This window comes from Perca fluviatilis, chromosome 2 (genome assembly GCF_010015445.1).
Source record: "Perca fluviatilis chromosome 2, GENO_Pfluv_1.0, whole genome shotgun sequence".
Taxonomy (NCBI): domain Eukaryota; kingdom Metazoa; phylum Chordata; class Actinopteri; order Perciformes; family Percidae; genus Perca; species Perca fluviatilis.
The window spans coordinates 46,986,402-46,999,202 of NC_053113.1; positions in this window are offsets into that span (position 1 = coordinate 46,986,402).

Consider the following 12,801-nt stretch of genomic DNA (forward strand, 5'->3'; position numbering starts at 1 on the left):
TTTAACGGAGCGATTATCCAGTAAATTAACTGTTGCCCATGAAATTTTGATAAGCACTTCAGGTTCATTATGTATTTGTGAGGCCCTGTACAGACTCTTGAAAACAAATTTCCCCAGTGTACAATAAAGACTATTTAAATGTTGAAATTTTACAGTTAAAGCGTACCTCTCGCCAAAATGCAATCTAGGGTCGTTTTGTGAGTGGACCCGAGTCAAACTTTCGTTTAAAAGCATATTTAGGACGGAAGCGCCACTTTTAAGATTCACCATATTTTCGTTTTTTGGTCAAATGGCCTTTTGAATGGGAGTGATAGGGGCACTTTTATGCTAGCCTCAAAATAGCTATTTTTAAAACCCTAAGAAGGCTCGACACAACATGAAACTATGCTCCAAGTATCACCAGGGGCTCTACACCTTAAAGGTACAATATGTAACATTTCTGCTTTAAAATGTCTAAAAACGACCATACCTATGTTATATATTTTTATGAGTTGTGTTCTTACACTATCCCAAATGTTTCCACCAAATGTCAAACCCAGAGAAATCTGTTATTTTATTTTCAGACACGGCACGTTTCCTTTAGTCGCCCGTCAGTGGCGTCATATAACCTTTCACCCTCCAGTTACTCTAACTTCCGTCAGAACACTGGCACCAAGATGATACGTTCAGGAGTAATTGTAAATCATACAATGTCACAAAAAAAAAAATACTTGTAACCGTAATACTGCTTTTTTTTTGCTATACAGCATCATTTCGTGATTAATTACATCCCACTTTTTATCACAGTAATACAACAGAGACCTTATCAATTTTGTAAGTTCAATATCGATACCAGCTTAACGTTACTACAATGTGCTAACGTTGATGCTAATGCTTTGTGGGTAACATTATGAGGTTACAACATCGTTCAACACGCTAATAGTTATTTTTAGTATGACTGTTTCGACCACAGCTAACAGGACTGAGCTAACCCACGAATAATTTCACTAGTAACGTTAACGTTAGCTGTATAGATAGACGATTAATCTAATGCTAATTTAGCCAGCTAGCACACCCCGGTCTGTCTGCCTCACTCCCCCGGCGCAGAGAGACTCAGTCGGGATGACAGCTGACAACAGCCCCGAGACATATAGCTAGCTAGATACCGTTAGCCCCCAGTCAGCTATCAGCCAGCTACTTTCATTACAGCAACCCCCCCACCCCCCGGCCAGAACTTATCTCCAGTGCCTGGTGCTTACGACGCTAACGGCAGTTTAATTAAATGTCGGGAAACAGACTATATCAGACCCAGCACAGAGTCACAACAGCGGCCATCCATAGCGGTAGCTACATGTCCGTAGCGCTACTGGTGTATGTGCCGAAAATCTCCTCCCTGCCAAATTTCTCCCCCCTTCGCGTTTAGCTGTCTTTACGGTTAGCTAAATTAGCACCAAAACGAAAAGTTAAGATTACTGAAAAGTGAAGGGGAGATAATTCCGGGCAGCTGGGAGATGTTCTGCTGCTGCACAACAGGCATCGAACGTCCTGGCTCACTGTCGCGGATATTTCCCCGGCAATCCCCACCCACACCCGTCTCTCAGCCTCGTTTAGTAGCTAGCTAGCGTTACAACAAACCCCGTCCGCCCCGGTGTTGAAACCATCCAAAAGGTGACATTGATATGTGAAATATTTTGTTTTAGCTGCTGGCTACTGTTGGCTTGCTGGCTCACTAGCTAACTGGTCAGCTACAAATAAAAATCTAATCAAGAAAAACGTAATTATGTTGGGTAAACTGCAGATATTTTATTACAATAACATGAATAAACGTAACGTGAATAAACTTGAATGGGTAAACTCGTCCGTGAACTGATGCATTCTAACCGGCAGCGAACAGTGTTGTCAATGCTTTCGTTAAGGTGTAGAGCCCCTGGTGATACTTGGAGCATAGTTTCATGTTGTGTCGAGCCTTCTTAGTGTTTTAAAAATAGCTATTTTGAGGCTAGCATAAAAGTGCCCCTATCACTCCCATTCAAAAGGCCATTTGACCGAAAAACGAAAATACGGTAAATCTTAAAAGTGGAGCTTCCGTCCTAAATATGCTTTTAAACGAAAGTTTGACTCGGGTACATTCACAAAAAGACCCTAGGTTGCATTTTGGCGAGAGTTACGCTTTAACTGCTCCTCAGATCCCGCAGAGTAAATCCAGACAGCTCGCTAGACTATCTGTCCAATCTGAGTTTTCTGTTGCAAGACTAAAACAACCTTTTGAACGTACACATGTTCCACCAAAATGAAAGTTCCTTCCTGAGGCTATCTTGCAGAGGCACCTACAGCTTTTCCTGGTGCTTTGCACCGTCGATGACGATTGTGACTGGTTTAAAGAAATGCCAATAAACCAGAGCACATTTTTCTCCCATCCAGGAATGCTGTATGGACTAGCCAGACCCTCCTTCGCAGCGCTGTGGAGGAAGGTCTGGCAAAGCGAGACTAATCTTTCCTAAGCACGTGTTTGTATCAGCACAGCTTCCCTCTCCCTAAGCAGAAAAATGCCACTGCCTTTACAGGGCTCTCAATCATGCCTGGACTGCACCACTTTTAGGAGTTAGTCTAGACACAGTTTGCACTCATTTTACACAAATAAAGAAAACCTTATGAGGGACGTAACTATATATCAATTACCATTCAAATGCGCTAAGCAAACACATGGAAATTAACTACACACAGAAAACCTCCATGACTTGGTTCTGTCCCATGATGTCAGTGATGACATCATCATTAACGTAACTACACCATGCTGCTGGCCGGCTCCTCCAATTCAATTTAAATTCAGATGACTGACTATACTCTGTTTGCAGTTTTGTAGGTGTCGGGGACAGAATGCAAATTGTTTGCCTCCACCAAGACAAAAATAATGCATGTCATCTGAAATAAATCCATTGATAATGTCAAATTGTGGCCTTTAACAACCCGTTGAGCTTGGTCTAACTCAGCAGGTTACACTGTTTCAGCCATTGGTCTCAGGTCGCACCCAAGTATCTGTACTGGATTAACTCTGGTAAAGCCTTTTTGTACTATCTCCTCTATGTGGTACAAAAACATATCACACACATATCAATTAAATTCAATTCAATTCAATTTTATTTATAGTATCAAATCATAACACAAGTTATCTCGAGACACTTTACAGATAGAGTAGGTCGAGACCACACTCTATAATTTACAAAGCCCCAACAATTGCAGTAATTCCCTCAAGAGCAAGCAGTGCGACCAGTGCGACAGTGACGAGGAAAAACTCCCTCTTGGGAAGAAACCTCGGACAGACCCAGGCTCTTGGTAGGCGGTGTCTGACGGTGCCGGTTGGGGATGTGATGAACAGTGGCGATAATAGTCCCATTAATAATGGAACAGTGACTTCAAATGGTAGTCGTAGTAGTTCATGTCATATCAGGGCGCTAGAGGGCGTTACAGGATGTAGCGTGGCCCAGCAGAGCATGGATGGACGTAGCAGGAAGCAGCAGGGTTTAGCAGGACGCAGTATGACATTGCAGGGCACCGCTGAGCTCAGCTGGGAGTGCAGCAGGACCACGGCGACAGCTGCAACCAGGATCTTGGTGCCAACGTTCTCCAAGGAAATACGCTGGGGGAAAAAAACATAAGGACTCCGGGGAGTAAACTCCCCAGAAGCTAGGATTAATAACAAGCATTTCTGGAATGGGATGCATACAAATGGTAATAGAAAGGGAGAGGAGAGAGCAGCTCAGTGTGTCAAAGGAAGGAAGTCCCCGGCAGTCTAAAACTATAACAGCGTAACTAAGAGAGACAGGTCATAAGGAGAGGTGGCCTGTTGGGGCTTGAAACTCTCCCCTGCCGGATCGGGCTGTGCTGGCCTGCCTCCCTCTACTTTTGTTATATATTATTAATCCAACAATTATGAAGAGAAGCAGGTGGGCCAGTTAGGTGGACACTGCAACTCCTCACTCCCTAACTATAAGCTTTATCAAATAGGAGAGTTTTAAGTTCATTCTTGAATGTGGTGACAGTTTCTGTCCCCCGAACCCAGATCAGGAGCTGGTTCCATAGGAGAGGAGCCTGATAACTAAAGGCTCTGGCTCCCATTCTACTTTTAGAGACTCTAGGTACCACAAGTAACTCTGCATTCTGGGAGCGCAGTGCTCTAGTGGGACTATAAGGTATTAGGAGCTCTTCTAGATATGATGGTGCTTGACCATTTAGAGCTTTGTAAGTCAGGAGAAGGATTTTAAATTCAATTCTGGATTTTACAGGAAGCCAATGCAGAGAAGCTAATACAGGAGAAATATGATCTCTTTTCTTAGTTCTTGTGAGAACACATGCTGCAGCATTCTGGATCAGCTGGAGAGTCTTAAGGGACTTATTTGAGCAACCTGACAGTAGGGAATTACAATAGTCCAGCCTTGGAGTAACGAATGCATGGACTAGTTTTTCAGCATCATTTTGAGACAGGATATTCCTAATTTTGGCAATGTTACGAAGATGGAAAAAGGCTGTTCTTGAGGTTTGTTTTAAATGGGCGTTAAATGATATATCCTGATCAAAAATAACCCCTAGATTTCTGACAGTAGTGCTGCTTTAGATAATGAGGTTCGGAGGTGTTTAGGGCCCAGCACAATAACTTCAGTTTTGTTAGAGTTTAACATCAGAAAATTGTAGGTCATCCAGGATTTTATATTTTTAATGCACGCTTGAAGTTTAGCTAGCTGGCTGGTTTCGTCTGGTTTGATTGACAAGTATAATTGGGTGTCATCCGCATAACAGTGAAAGTTAATTGAGTGTTTCCTAATAATATTACCAAGAGGAAGCATATATAAGGAGAATAGAATTGGTCCAAGCACTGAGCGTTGTGGAACGCCATGGCTAACTTTAGGGTACTTGGAGGATTTATCGTTAACATTAACAAATTGAGATCGATCAGAGAAATAGGACTTAAACCAGCTTAGAGCGATTCCTTTAATGCCAACTAAGTGTTCCAATCTCTGTAACAGGATTGTATGGTCAATAATGTCAAATGCAGCACTAAGATCTAGTAAAACAAGAATGGAGACAAGTCCTTTGTCTGCAGCAGTTAGAAGGTTGTCACCAGTGCCGTCTCTGTGCTATGATGCTTTCTAAATCCTGATTGAAAGTCATCAAATAAACTATTGCTATGTAGAAAATCACATAACTGATTAGCAACTACCTTCTCAAGGATCTTGGATAAAAAGGGAAGGTTAGATATAGGTCTATAGTTTGCTAAGACCTAAGGATCGAGGGTGGTTTTTTTTAGAAGAGGTTTTATAACAGCTACTTTAAATGACTGCGGTACATAACCTGTTAATTCAATTCAATTCAATTTTATTTATAGTATCAAATCATAACACGAGTTATCTCGAGACACTTTACAGATAGAGTAGGTCGAGACCACACTCTATAATTTACAAAGCCCCAACAATTGCAGTAATTTCCTCAAGAGCAAGCAGTGCGACCAGTGCGACAGTGGCGAGGAAAAACTCCCTCTTGGGAAGAAACCTCGGACAGACCCAGGCTCTTGGTAGGCGGTGTCTGACGGTGCTGGTTGGGGATGCGATGAACATAATAATTGTCCTTAATAAGGACATATTGATCATATCTAGTAATGAAGTGTTAACCATGGGTAGCGCTTCTTTGAGTAGTCTCGTTGGGATGGGGTCTAAGAGACAGGTAGATGGCTTAGCTGAGGATATCTTTAATATTAATTGTTGAAGGTCTATAGGATAAAAGCAGTCTAAAAATATGTCGGGACTAGTCGTTCTTTCTAGCGGTCCTGCGTTTAAAGGTGAACCATTAGAAGTTGATAATTTTATCATTAAAGAAGCTCATGAAGTCATCACTACTCAGAGCTAGAGGAACAGATGGCTCAGTAGAGCTGTGACTATCTGTCAGCCTGGCTACAGTGCTGAAAAGAAACCTTGGGTTGTTCTTATTTTCTTCTATTAGTGATGAGTAATAGTCTGATCTGGCCTTTCTTAGGGCCTTCCTATAGGTTTTGAGACTTTCTTGCCAATCCAAATGAGATTCTTTCACTTTGGTGGAACGCCATTTACTTTCTAGGTTTCGCGAGATTTGTTTTAATTTGCGAGTTTGGGAGTTATACCAAGGTGCTAGTTTCCTTTGCTTCATCATCTTCTTTTTGAGGGGAGCAACAGAGTCTAAGGTCGTCCGTAGGCAGATCGTAGCACCGTCTACAAATAGAGTCAAATGCTGTTGGAATATCTTCCTTAAATTTAGCTATAGCACTGTCAGATAGGCATCTAGTGTAGAAGTTTTTATCTAATTTAGTATATTCAGGTATTAAGAATTCGAAAGTAATTAAAGAATGATCTGATAATACAGAATTCTGCGGAAATATTATTAAATCCTCAATTTCAATACCATATGCCAGCACAAGGTCGAGGGTGTGGTTAAAACAGTGCGTCGCCTTGTGCACACTCTGACTGAAACCGATTGAATCCAATAATGAGTTGAAAGCAGTACTAAGGCTATCATTGTCAACATCCACATGGATATCAGATAGAAATTCAGAATACGGAGCTGGAGCCCTGTAAATAACAACGAATATAATTGGCTGTAATGTTTTCCATTTTGGATGTTGAAGATTAAGAACAAGACTTTCAAACGAGTTATAATTTAGTTTAGGTTTAGGATTAATTAACAGGCTTGAATCAAAGATGGCTGCAACTCCCCCTCCTCGGCCTGAGCCTCTAGGAATTTGAGTATTAATATGACTGGGAGGAGTGGCTTCATTTAGACTAACATATTCTTCATGGCCCAGCCAGGTTTCAGTAAGACAAAATAAATCAATTTTATTATCTGATATCAAATCGTTTACCAATACTGCTTTAGAAGACAGAGATCTAATATTTAATAGTCCATCTCTAATTTTCCTATTTTGTTCTATCGTTGCAGTCGTTTTAATTCCAATTAGGTTGTTGAGTATAGAGCATCTTTTGTTTACCTTTGATTAAACTGATCTGAGCCGGGGGACAGACACGTGCTTATTAGACTATGAGTGGGCGACTGCTCAGCTGCCTTTTGTATCACATCATGTTGTCATGTTTATGTCAGATCAATATCATATATGAATGCCGTCTCTCTCAATCAGACCAGGCTTTCCCCAGAACGCCAGTTATTCACATAGCCCACATCATTAGCTGGGCACCACCCCGACAACCAGCGGTGGAAGGATGACGTACGGCTGTACATTTTATCATTGGTCAGGTTTGGCAGGGGTCCAGAGAAAACTACAGAGTCCGACATTGTCTTTGCATATGCACAAAGTGACTCAACATTAATTTTAGTGATCTCCGATTTACGACCATTACCACCTACGTGAAGTATGATCTTACTGTATTTACGGTTCTTTTTAGCCAGCACTTTTAGATGGGATTCTATATCGCCCGCTCTAGCCCCGGGGACACATATGACCGCAGCTGCTGGGGCCGCCGGCTTCACATATCGCAGTATAGAGCTCCCAATAACCAGAATTGGCTTCTCAGCGGATGTATCACTGAGTAGGGAGAAACTGTTTGAGAGGCGAAGATGCTCCGGTTTAGAGCAATCGTCATCATGTGCACTCCCTGGTTTAGATCTAATGCTACGCTTCCCTCGGACAGTCACCCACTCGCCCGGCTGCTCGGGGTCTGCTGGGGGACAGCTAGCAGAAGCTACAGAAGCTACAGTATGTTGGCCCGCATGAGCTATGGCGCTGGCTAGCTACGGAAGCATATGATTCTGATTCCATGGTGCGGAGCCGAGCCTAAAACTCACTAAGCCTTGCCTCCAGAGCAGCGAATATAATTTTTTGTTTTACATGATTAAAGTTATGACTAAGGTAGGCTATTATAAGCATAATGCTCAAGCAGACATGTTGAATGAGAACATACAGTATACAGGTTGTTGTGGATGTTAAAGGGGTGATAGAATGATTATATAGGGTATTTTACACTGTTCCTTAAGGTCTCCTAATAGGGTATGTAACATTGGTTGGGCTGAAAATTGCCCGAATGCTATTTTATTAGGCCCTTAACTACCCTGTGAATATGGCTCTATTTGGAACAAGAGCTTTTCTTCCAAATATGGTATGCTCATTAATATTCCGAATGAGCTACGTGCTGATTGGTTTGAGCAAACTACATAGAAACACATGGGAGACTCTCATATTTCAGACACTGCAAAGTTATACATTGTTTATCAGGCTATTGATATGGTTTCGGTGTTTTGCTTTGCATTTTGTTTCTTTCTGTTCCCTGTTGTGTTAGTTTATTCTGGTCTGTGTATTGTGTGTTTCAGTTGTTCCTGTGTTCTCTGTTATCCCTTGTGTTGCCTAGGTTATGTCATGTTTTGTCTGTTTGTCCTGCTTCCTGTTTTATTTTGATAGTCTGGTCTTCTGTCTTGTCATGTCTAGCTTTGCTTTCTGTTTCCCGCCTTTGTTGATTGTCCTGCCCCGCCCTGATTTGCTTCACCTGTTGTCTCAGCTGTTTCTGATTTACCCATCCCCTCATGTATTTAGCCTCTGTGTTCCCCTTGTCTTGTGTCAGATCGTTTTGTAGCCATGCCCTTGTGTTTCCTCCCTGTGCCTTGTGTTTGTGCCTGCGTCAGTTTGCTCCTGTCTGTGTTTTTCCCGTCAGTTTGGTTTTTGTAAGTTTTCCAGTCTTTATACTGCTGCTTTTTGTTTTTATTAAATCCTCCACTTCAACGTTTGCCTGCCTGCCTGCCTGCTCTCTCTGCACTTTGGGTCCGCCATTCCCTACTCCTCCCTGCTACAGCATAACATAACGATCTGACCAACATGGACCCAGCGGAGAGACTCCTGTGTACGAAGAAGGTGTTGGAGTTCGGCTGGACTGTGCGGTGTTTGCTCTGCTCTGAGCCGGACCGGCGTCCTCCTTTCCTGGAGAAGCTTGCCATTCAGCGGCAGTGGCTATCAGAGAGACCTTGGGTGAGTCACTTGGTTCCCCAGCTGGAGGGCTTCAAGCACCAGCTGGAGTGTTTCCTACAAGCCACCTCCAGTGACTCACCCACCACCAGCCTGCCTCCTCCCCAGTCCTATGAAGGAACCTGCCTGGCTGTCTTCACAGGGACCCGTGGAGGCCGTGGACGGAGGAAGGGACGACAAGGTTCTCAGCGCCATGTCCCTAATCAGCCTCTCATTGGACCTGAGCCCAAGCTGCCCAGCAGACCTGAGCCTGACCTAACCTGGGTACCTGAGCCTGGGCCGACCTGTGTGCCAGATTCGCCGCTGACGTGCAGCCGCCCGGAGTTGCCGCTGACGTGCAGCCGCCCGGAGTTGCCGCTGACGTGCAGCCGCCCGGAGTTGCCGCTGACGTGCAGCCGCCCGGATTCGCCGCTGACGTGCAGCCGCCCGGATTCGCCGCTGCCGTGCGGCTCTCCTGACCCCGGGCTGCCGTGCGGCTCTCCTGACCCCGGGCTGCCGTGCGGCTCTCCTGACCCCGGGCTGCCGTGCGGCTCTCCTGACCCCGAGCTGACGTGCAGCCCTCCTGACTCTGAGCTGACGTGCAGCCCTCCTGACTCTGAGCTGACGTGCAGCTCTCCTGATCCTGAGCTGACGTGCAGTCCTCCTGCCTCTGGGCTGACGTACAGTCTCTCCCCAGCCTCCCGGCCTGCTAGCGGCCTCTCCCCTGAGTCCAGGCCTGCTAGCGGCCTCTCCCCTGAGTCCAGGCCTGCTAGCGGCCTCTCCCCTGAGTCCAGGCCAGCTAGCATCTCCCCTGAGTCCAGGCCAGCTAGCATCTCCCCTGAGTCCAGGCCAGCTAGTTTCTCCCCTGAGTCCAGGCCCCGTCCCGTCCGAGTCTGTCCAGTCTAGTGGGTGCTCTCTGTGTTCCCTTTGCCCCCAGTGCTCTCTGTGTTCCCTGTGCCCCCAGTCCTGTGTTTCCCCGTGCCCCGGGGGCTCTCCATCTCTGTTTCCCTGTGCCCCGGGGGCTCTCTCTCTCTGTTCCCTGTGCCCCGGGGGCTCTCTCTCTGTTCCCTGTGCCCCGGGGCCCCTCTGTTCCCTGTGCCCCAGGGCCCTCTGTTCCCTGTGCCCCCTGGACTCCCTGTGCCCCAGGGCCCCTCTGTGCCCCAGGGCCCCTCTGTTCCCTGTGCCCCTGGGCTCCCTGCTCCGCTGTGCCCTTTGTGCCTGCGTCAGTTTGCTCCTGTCTGTGTTTTTCCCGTCAGTTTGGTTTTTGTAAGTTTTCCAGTCTTTATACTGCCGCTTTTTGTTTTTATTAAATCCTCCACTTCAGCGTTTGCCTGCCTGCCTGCCTGCCTGCTCTCTCTGCACTTTGGGTCCGCCATTCCCTACTCCTCCCTGCTACAGCGTAACAGCTATTCCATTACAAAATTCACTTCTGAAACTTTTTTTATGCGAGAAATCAACTATGTAAAGCTCAAATATGGGCCGCTTTACGAAAATGGATGGGTAATTGCAACTTTTGTCCGACTGTGTGTCGGAGATCAGCGCCGGTGCTGCCTGTGTTGCTGCCTCGCCGCCCGGCCTGACTTCCTGCCTTCCTTCACAGACCCCGGCCTGCTATTAGGTACTTGGAGCTGGCAGCCCACTGCACTCCATACCCGTGCAAAGTCACCGTCTCTTGGGCTAATGCCCCTGCCCTGACAGAGGTCCAGGGCTTGCAACTCCCCTCTTCCTGCTAGCTAATGCCCGGTGTATGTGAGTGAGAGCGCGGTCAGCGAGCTTGTTACGCCAAATCTCTTACCACAGGTTTCAGTTAATCTTTTAATGTGTGTAATTATAATGTGTTGAGTTATTTAAACGAACGATTGGGGGAAATAAACGCCGCTTGTCCGCGAGTCCCATTGATAGAGCCTGCGGCTGGATGTAGATTTGTAGCTACAAATCACGGATAGTTAGCTTCATTTTCGGCGTCATTCCGAGTATATTTACAGTTTGAATTTCGCCACGTATAGAACATCTAACTGTCTTATGAAGTTAACAACGGTGTCCGATTTTAAATTAATGCATATTTGTGAAGAGTAGGGCTTCCGTTAGCTGCAACTGTCCCTTCAATCCTAGCTACCTGTGTAGCTAGCTACAAATCACAGATAGTTAGCTTCATTTTTGGTCGTAATTCGAGTATATTTACAGTTTGAATTTCGTCACGCCACTTTTACGACATCTAGCTAAATATCTCATAAAGCTAACAACGGTGTCCGATTTCCAGTTAATGAATATTTGTGAATTTCAGAGCAATTCTAAGAGGAGGCTAGCTAGCTCTCATTGATAGAGCTACATCCAGCAGCAGGCTCTATCAATGAGACTCGCGGACAAGCGGCGTTTATTTCCCCAATCGTTTGTTTAAATAACTCAACACATTATAATTACACACATTAAAAGAGTAACTGGAACCTGTGGTAAGAGATTGCTGGCGTAACAAGCTCGCTGACCGCGCTCTCACTCACACACACCGGGCATTTAGCTAGCAGGAAGAGGAGACTTGCAGGCCCTGGAGCTCTGTCAGGGCAGGGGCATTTGGTTGTCATTAGCCCAAGAGATGGTGACTTTGCGCAAGTATGGAGTGCTGTGGGCTGTCAGTCGTGACGCAGCTCCAAGTACCTCACAGCAGGCCGGGGTCTGTGAAGGAAGGCAGGCCGGGCGGCGAGGCAGCTACACAGTCAGCACCGGCGCTGAACTCTGACACACAGTCGGACAAAATTTCCAATTAGCCATCCATTTTCGTAAAGCGGCCCATATTTGAGCTTTACATAGTTGATTTCTCGCATAAAAAAGTTTCAGAAGTGAATTTTGTAATGGAATAGCAGAGATCTGCGTGACCTAGCTAGATTTAGAAGACTACCTGATCTCAGGTCAGTTGTGTAGCCTATGTAAATGTTGGGGCGTGACCGTTCTCTTAATACACCCATGGGCTGACAAAGGTTCCGGTTTTTGGGAGGTTGACGTCAACTTCCAGCTTTGTTGAGATTCGCCCGTTTTCAGCGGCAGTTTCAAAATATGAGATTTTCATAGTAAAGGGGTGTCAAGGGGATTTTGAGCTTCTATGTATGTCCTATTTACCCCCCGAACTGTCGTTATTCAACTATGACAGGGTAAAATCGGTTTTGCATTCGATCACCCCTTTAATATGTATGCATGTTGGTTCTACAGTATATTTTATTAAGCTCTTGTTTCATCGGAATCCTCATATCTCATACATTATGCCAATTGCCTGTCGGACAGTTTAGCAGTGGTGGAAAGTAATTAAGTAGTTTACATTTACTCTAGTAATGTAGGCTACTTAGTACAATTACTAAGGAGCTGTCATGATACTTATTTATGTACAGTACAGGCCAAAAGTTTGGACACACCTTCTCATTCAATGTGTTTCTTTATTTTCATGACTATTTACATTGTAGATTCTCACTGAATGCATCAAAACTATGAATGAACACATGTGGAATTATGTACAAAAAAGTGTGAAATAACTGAAAACATATCTTATATTTTAGATTCTTCAAAGTAGCCACCCTTTGCTTTTTTTGATAACTCTGCAAACCCTTGGTGTTCTCTCAATGAGCTTCATGAGGTAGTCACCTGAAATGGTTTTACCTTCACAGGTGTGCTTTGTCAGGGTTAATTAGTGGAATTTTTTCCCTTAATAAAAAAGCATAGGGTGGCTACTTTGAAGAATCTAAAATATAAGACATGTTTTCAGTTATTTCACACTTTTTTGTTAAGTACATAATTCCACGTGTTCATTCATAGTTTTGATGCCTTCATTGAGAACCTACAATGTAAATTGTCATGAAAATAAAAAAGAA